This window comes from Eumetopias jubatus, unplaced genomic scaffold, assembly GCF_037043125.1.
Source record: "Eumetopias jubatus isolate StellerSeaLion01/CBP00866 unplaced genomic scaffold, mEumJub1_p1.0 scaffold_1, whole genome shotgun sequence".
Taxonomy (NCBI): domain Eukaryota; kingdom Metazoa; phylum Chordata; class Mammalia; order Carnivora; family Otariidae; genus Eumetopias; species Eumetopias jubatus.
This window is the reverse complement of record NW_028274807.1, coordinates 46,168,743-46,177,363: the sequence shown is the minus strand read 5'-3', so window position 1 is coordinate 46,177,363 and position 8,621 is coordinate 46,168,743. Positions and strand designations below refer to the sequence as shown.

At 41.9% G+C, this 8,621-nt stretch overlaps 1 pseudogene; it reads left to right on the top strand.

Moving 5' to 3' along the window:
- Positions 1-1,482: 1,482 nt before the first annotated feature.
- On the top strand, positions 1,483-2,334 carry LOC114221073 (ER membrane protein complex subunit 3 pseudogene; annotated as a pseudogene).
- Positions 2,335-8,621: the final 6,287 nt, after the last annotated feature.

The following is an 8,621-nucleotide window of genomic DNA, read 5'->3' as shown; positions in this document are numbered from 1 at the left end:
GATTCCAGTTTTCTTCATCTCTCTATTCCTCTACCCACAGTGTCAGATTCATCCTGTCATGGCTGTAGGCTGGTTTCCAGGCTGGGCCATGTGCTTCTTCAGACATGTGCATTTAGAGGAAGAGCCGCTTTTCTCTCTCAAGAGTCAGAGAAAAAGCTGAGTGATGGCCATATCAGGTTTGTTCCTCAATTCTTTCTAATATCAAACCAGTTATTGCAAAGGGGAATGGAATTATTCTTAGATCAAGCACACCTCCCTAGAGGAGATATTAATTCTCTAAACTACACCATTGCTACACAATGAGGGAGCCATAGAATGAATGTTGGGGGCTTAACATCCACCACAATTCTTGTTCAATCTGAAGAGAGCAATGGAGTCTGTTCCCACAAAACACAAATATACACCAAGTTGTTCACACAATTTCAGGGGCCTCACAGGGCCTCCCGAAGCACACTGACAGCTCCTCTAGGAGTCCATGGACATCGGAGCTATGAACTTCTCATCTAAACACTGATACATGGAGTGCAGTCATTGTAACAGTATGCCTTCTTTTTATTATTCTGGGGCCAGAAATTACCACTCTTCTCCCCTTGATCTCCAGAGAAGCAAGGGAATTGTGTATATGCCAGGATTGCCTTTGGTCTCAACCTGACATGGAGTCAATTCTTCCAGGAGTGCTAGCTTCATTCTTTCTCCTTCCTTCATTTTATACTCTTCTTCCAACTCTCCACACACTCCGCAGACCCCCATCTAGTTTTCAGGTCACACTGATCCTTCCTTTCTCTTTGCCTTAGGCTCTTCCTTAAAAATTAACTCCTTAGTTCCTACACTCTGCATCTAACTACCCCAGTGTTTAATATACAAATCTATCAAGCTCTTACTGTGGGGTAGGCATGCTAATTATTTTATCTACATTAAATTGTAAAATCTTCACAATAACCTCATAAGGAAAGTAATATTTGCCTTGCTCTAAGATGAGGAAGTTGCTGCACAGAGAGATTAGTTAGCAAGGGACAGAGTTGTATTTGAACCCAGATTTTCATTACATTATAGGTCATATGCTCTTTCTGCAGCCCCATCACAACCCTAGACTTTTTATGTTCCCCTTATGCCTTTCTCAATCTCAGTTCTGGGCATGATAAAAAAGACACTAAATCCCCAAAGAAGTTCTTATTAAAGACCTCTTAGCATTTTAAATATTTCAGATCTCACATTTATATGAAGTCATGAAAATACTGGCTCTTAATCCAGAGTTCACCCTTCAATTCACAGTTGCTATATGGGAGGGGAAACATCATCCTGGTTTTTTATTTGGTGCTCTCAAAAAAGGGAGAATTTGCCGAGAGCCAAAGCTGGAGTAGGGCCCCGGGCCAGCTAGACTGAGAGGCGTGACAAGGCCCATAGGCGAAATCATAGAGGGGCTTTCACACCCCGGGGGGAAGAGAAACCCGACTACAGCGGATGGGAGCCGGCTCTCTGTGAAGATGGCGGGGCTGGAGCTGCTGCTCCACTCTAACATCCACCTTTGGGTGGTCCTACCCATCGTTATCATCACATTCTTTGTGGGCATGATCCGCCACTACGTGTCCATCCTGCTGCAGAGCGACAAGAAGCTCACCCAGGAACAAGTCTCCGACAGTCAAGTCCTAATTCGGAGCAGAGTCCTCAGGGAAAATGGAAAATACATTCCCAAACAGTCTTTCTTGACGTGAAAATATTACTTCAACAACCCAGAGGATAGATTTTTCAAAAAAAACTAAAAGGAAGGTAGTGCCTCCTTCTATGACTGATCCCACCATGCTCACAGACATGATGAAAGGCAATGTAACAAATGTGCTCCCTATGATTCTTATTGGTGGTTGGATCAACATGACTTTCTCAGGCTTTGTCACAACCAAGGTCCCATTTCCACTGACTCTCCGTTTTAAGCCTATGCTACAACAGGGAATTGAACTACTCACATTAGATGCATCCTGGGTGAGTTCTGCATCCGGGTACTTCCTCAATGTTTTTGGGCTTCGAAGCATTTACTCCCTGATTCTGGGCCAAGATAATGCCGCTGACCAGTCACGGATGATGCAGGAGCAGATGACGGGAGCAGCCATGGCCATGCCTGCAGACACCAACAAAGCTTTCAAGACAGAGTGGGAAGCTTTGGAGCTGACGGATCACCAGTGGGCACTGGATGATGTCGAAGAGGAGCTCATGGCCAAAGACCTCCACTTCGAAGGTGTGTTCAAGAAGGAATTATAGACCTCTATTTTTTTAAGACCACGCAGGGATTTGCTGTGTCAGGAACTCAGAGTAGTGGTTAACTTTGTAACTTTGGTTTGAGCTGGAAGCCTCTCAGAATAAAAAGGAAGATGCATAAAAAAAAAAAAAAGGAGAATTTGTTTCACCAATCACAAAATTTAAATTTTTTTTCTACTGCTTCTTGAAATGTCTTAATTTGACCCAGTAATCTGAAATACTTGCCTTGTGATTTTTAAGCAAAAGACACAAATATTTTCTACCTCTTTTTAAAGTCATAATGCTCTTTGATACTCTTCTTTAGTTTTTCTAATCTTACTCATGGAGACCAGTCACCTTCCGCACATTCCAGTCAGAGGAGGCAGTTCACAGACAGAAACAATCTTTCTATAATGCTGTTATTATGATGAGAGACAGAGCTCTTCTTTCAAAGCCATTTGCTTAAAGTAACCATAATCACAATGCGGTTCTACGAAGCTGATAACAAAAGCAAATATCTTTCTCTCCTTGAGCCAGAAAAGATATCTTGTTATTTTTGACATGTATATAACTAACGTCTGCAAAACTGAATGTAACACAACTCTATGTAGGGATGAAACAGAAAACTGAAGCTTGGGTATCTTTGCAGTATTGGGACTACACTCTGATAGAATGACAGAGTAAGTAAAAGAAAAAGGGACTTTGTAGATGGATAGGGGAAAGGCTGGGGTAATATTAAGAAGCGTTGAGCAAGTGATATGGCACAGCTCCTATTACAGCAGATGCCAACCTTAGGCCTGGGACAGGGTAGAGGCCTCCAGCCACACCAAGGGTTAGCAGTTTAGATGCTAAAGGGTAGGGAGGTCTGGAGAGTCTTGGAAGAAGTGCCATGAAGTGAGGTGCATTCAGGGACATTAGGACAATGGCTACTCGTTTACTGAATGTAAATATTCCCAACATGTCTTCTCCCTTAAAGGTGTGAGCCTATTGCATATCAGCTTAGAGAAAGAGAAGGATAGGTGATCTGACACCCCAGAGTGCCCAGCACAGTCCCAGTTTATACCTGTTATTCCAGTTTCATTATCAATATCATCCTTGTATTAGGATGACCATATAATATATCTTAAAGTATCCCTGATTGGACAATATGTGATATAGCCACTCTAATAAGGACACAAAGACAAAATGTGATTCTCTTTAAAGCAACAAGTCATAAGCAGGGAAAAACTTTGGTATCTGGAAGAAGCAAACAAACAAAAGGTAACAAAGGAAAAAACATCCCTACTAATCATCCGACAAAGACTGTGGATACATGAATGTTAGTTTTCGGGGTAATATAGGGAGTCAAGGACACAGCCAAAGACAGTGCAGGATAACACAGCTGCCAATCAATCCCATTGCCAATGTTCCAGGAAAAGTAAGAGCTGGAGGAAAGGCCAAAAACACAGGCAAACTTGGCAAAGAAACCCCTGCAGCCACAATAAGCAAAACAAAAGACAACTCAAAGAATGGCCTTGGCTGCCTTGTATGGCCATGGAAGTTGTGCACCACTCAGCAACAAGAGTGCCATCCCGCAGACTGTGATGTGAATGCCACTCTCTAGAATTGACCACCTCACAGTCTCCATGTGGCCCTCTCAAAGGTAGCATTATTGTTCTTGGTGTCCACACATTGACCTCATTGACCTAATTTTTTATATATACACTTTTTATTATTTAGATTTCTTTTTTTGAAACCCTTACAATCTCTTCAACCATTTGGATGATTTGTTCAGGTTATATGCAAACAATTCCATGGTATTAATTATTTGGGAACCTTGAAGAAGGGTAATCTCTCCATCCTACCATCAAGAAAGAATGTCATAGACTGCATTTTAAAAATAAGGGAGAGATGGGGGGCGGAGCAAGATGGCAGAGGAGTAGGAGACCTGGATTTCGTCTGGTCTCAGGAATTCAGCTGGATAGGGATCAAACCATTCTGAACACCTACGAACTCAACAGGAAATCAAAGAAGAGAGTAGCAATAACTCTCTGAACAGAGATGCGACCACTTACTGGAAGGTAGGACATGCGGAGAAGTGAATCCGAGGCGATATTCCGGAGGATAGACGGCGGGGGAGGGGGCCTCCGTCAGCCGCTTCTGGCAAGTGATAGAGCCGCGGAGCACAAAATCGGAACTTTTACAAGTCGGCTCCGCTGAGGGACGTCGCTCCAGTGGCTAAGCGGGGGGTGGAACCCTCGTGGGACGGTGTGGTCTCAGGACCCTCGGGGTCACAGAAAAAACTGGGGGTGCCTGAGTGTGGCTCCCAGGTATTGGAGCGGGGAAGCCGGCTGCAGAGACAGAGCCGAGGTGCGGGCTCTCAGCTCGGGGTTGCCGTAAACTGTGATCCGCGGCCCAGTCGGGCCACTGCTCCTCCAGCAGGGAACCAACAAGCGGCAGAGCCGGGGAGACTCCCCTTCCTCCCCGGGGAGGAGCGGTGCGGGAGCGCACCGCAGGGGTCTGCTGGGTTTGGAGACTCCACACGGGGTCGGGTGCCAGAGATAGAAACGCTCGGTCTCAGGCTGGGTGAGCACGGAGTGCAGCCAGAGACCAGGGAGACGGGAGTGACTGCTTTTCTCTGGGGGCGCACTGAGGAGTGGGGCCCCGAGTTCTCAGCTCCTCCGGGTGGAGATTGGGAGGTCACCATTTTCACCCTGGTCCTCCACAGCTGTACCAGACCTTGCAGGGAAAAAAGCTCCTGAGAGCAAACCCGAGCAGCTTGCTTAGCCCGGACCGACAAGGGTGGGGCAATTCCGCCTCCGGCAAAGACATTTGGGAACCACGGCAACAGGCCCCAGATGATCAGCAGGAACAGCCAGCAAGCCAAGACCAAGTTTACTGATCAAGGAGAACGGGAGAACTCCAGCGCTAGGGGAATACTGCACATAGAATTCATGGCTTTTTTACCATGATTCATTAGTTTTTCAAAGTTAATTTTTTAACTGTTTTTTTTTTTAATTTTTCTTTTTCCCTTTTTCAACGAACATCTTATCAATCCCTTCTTTAAAAAAACATTTTTTATTTTTCATTTTTAGAGTCATATTTTATCCCTTCATAGTAGTTACCCTTATTTTTGGCATATATATATATAAGTTGTTCTCTCTTTAAAATTTTGAGATACAGTTTCTTCTAACAGATCAAAATATACCCTAAATCACTAGTGTATGGCTTTGTTCTAGTCTCCTGCCTGATCATATTCTCTCCCTTTTCTTTTCCTTTTTTTTTTAAATCTTCTTCTTTCTTTTTTCAAACAACTTCTTATTAATTCCTTTTATAAAATCTTTTATAATTTTCATCTTTATAGTCATCTTCCATCCCTTCATTGTATCAACCCTTATTTTGTACATATATAAGTCTTCCTTCCTTTAAAATTTTAGGAAGCAATTTTTTTCTAACAGACCAAAATGCGCCCAAAATCTAGTGTGTGGCACTTATCTATGCACTAGCCTGATCATATTTGATCATATTCTGGGTTTTTTTGTATTGTTCTGTTTTTGTTTTTCTTTTTTTCTTTTTTTTCTTTTTTTTTTTCCTCTTTCTTTTTTCTTTCTGTCCCTTTCTTTTCCCCTGGTTTCAGGTCTTTTCTGATTTGTATAGAGTATATTTGCTGGGGACGTTGTTAACCTGTTACCATTTTGTTCTCTCATTCATCTACTCTCCTCTGGACAAAATGACAAGACGAAAAATATCACCTCAGCGAAAAGAACAAGAGGTAGTACCGTCAGCCAGGGACCTACTCAATATGGACATTAGTACGATGTCGGACCTAGAGTTCAGAATCATGACTTTAAAGATACTAGCTGGGCTTGAAAAAAAGCGTGGAAGTTATTAGAGAAACCCTTTCTGGAGAAATAAAAGAACTAAAATCTAACCAAGTTGAAATCAAAAAGGCTATTAATGAGGTGCAATCAAAAATGGGGGCACTGACTGCTAGGATAAATGAGGCAGAAGAGATAATCAGCGATGTAGAAGACCAAATGATGGAAAATAAAGAGGCTGAGAAAAAGAGAGAGAAACAACTACAGGATCATGAGGGCAGAATTCGAGAGATAAACGATACCGTAAGACGAAACAACATTAGAATAATTGGGATCCCAGAAGAAGAAGAAGGAGAGAGAGGGGCAGAAGGTATATTGGAGCAAATAATAGCAGAGAACTTCCCTAATGTGAGGAAGGAAACAGGTATCAAAATCCAGGAGGCACAGAGAACCCCTCTCAAAATCAATAAAAATAGGTCAACACCCCGACATCTAATAGTAAAACTTACGAGTCTCACAGACAAAGAGAAAATCCTGAAAGCAGCAGGGGAGAAGAGATATGTAACCTACAATGGTAGAAATATTAGATTGGCAACAGACCTATCCACAGAGACCTGACCGGCCAGAAACGACTGGCATGATATCTTCAGAGCACTAAACGAGAAAAATATGCAGTCAAGAATACTATATCCAGCTAGGCTCTCATTGAGAATTGAAGGAGAGATAAAAAGCTTCCAGGACAAACAAAAACTAAAGGAATTTGAAAACACGAAACCAGCCCTCCAAGAAATATTGAAAGGGGTCCTCTAAGCAAAGAGAGAGCCTAAAAGCAGCATAGATCAGAAAGGAACACAGACAATACACAGTAACAGTCACCTTACAGGCAATACAATGGCACTAAATTCATACCTTTCAATAGTTACCCTGAATGTAAATGGGCTAAATGCCCCAATCAAAAGACACAGGCTATCAGATTGGATTAAAAAACAAGACCCATCCATATGCTGTCTGCAAGAGACTCATTTTAGACCCAAAGACACCCCCAGATTGAAAGTGAGGGGGTGGAAAACATTTACCATGCTAATGGACACCAAAAGAAAGCTGGGGTGGCAATCCTTATATCACACAAATTAGATTTTAAAACAAAGACTGTAATGAGAGATGAAGAAGGACACTATATCCTACTTAAAGGGTCACCCAACAAGAAGATCTAACAATTGTAAATATCTATGCCCCTAACATGGCAGAAGCCAATTATATAAGGCAATTAATAACAAAAGCAAAGAAACACATTGACAACAATACAATAATAGTGGGGGACGTTAACACCCCCCTCACTAAAATGGACAGATCATCTAAGCAAAAGATCAAAAAGGAAATAAAGACTTTAAATGACACACTGGACCAAATGGACTTCACAAACATATTCAGAACATTCCATCCCAAAGCAACGGAATACACATTCTTCTCTAGTGCCCATGGAACATTCTCCAGAATTGATCACATCCTAGGTCACAAATCAGGTCTCAACTGGTACCAAAAGATTGGGATTATTCCCTGCATATTTTCAGACCACAATGCTTTGAAACTGGAACTCAATCACAAGAGGAAAGTCGGAAAGAACTCAAATACATGGAGGCTAAAGAGCATCCTACTAAAGAATGAATGGGTCAACCAGGAAATTAAAGAAGAATTTAAAAAGTTCATGGAAACCAATGAAAATGAAAACACAACTGTTCAAAATCTTTGGGATACAGCAAAGGCAGTCCTGAGAGGAAAGTATATAGCAATACAAGCCTTTCTCAAGAAACAAGAAAGGTCTCAAATACACAACCTAACCCTACACCTAAAGGAGCTAGAGAAAGAACAGCAAAAAAAGCCCAAACCCAGCAGGAGAAGAGAAATAATAAAGATCAGAGCAGAAATCAATGAACTAGAAACCAAAAGAACAGTAGAACAGATCAACAAAACTAGGAGCTGGTTCTTTGAAAGAATTAACAAGATTGATAAACCCCTGGCCAGACTTATCAAAAAGAAAAGAGAAATGACCCAAATCAACAAAATCATGAATGAAAGAGGAGAGATCACAACCAACACCAAAGAAATACAAACAATTGTAAGAACATATTATGAGCAACTCTATGCCAGCAAATTAGATAACCTGGAAGAAATGGGTGCATTCCTAGAGATGTATCAACTACCAAAACTGAACCAGTAAGAAATAGAAAACCTGAAAAGACCTATAACCACTAAGGAAATTGAAGCAGTCATCAAAAATCTCCCAACAAACAAAAGCCCAGGGCCAGATGGCTTCCCAGGGGACTTCTATCAGACATTTAAAGAAGAATTAATACCTATTCTCCTGAAACTGTTCCAAAAAATAGAAATGGAAGGAAAACTTCCAAACTCAGTTTATGAGGCCACCATTACCTTGATCCCAAAACCAAAGACCCCATCAAAAAGGAGAATTACAGACCAATATCCTTGATGAACATGGATGCAAAAATTCTCACCAAAATACTAGCCAATAGGATCCTACAGTACATTAAAAGGATTATTCACCACAACCAGGGGGGATTTATCCCTGGGCTGCAA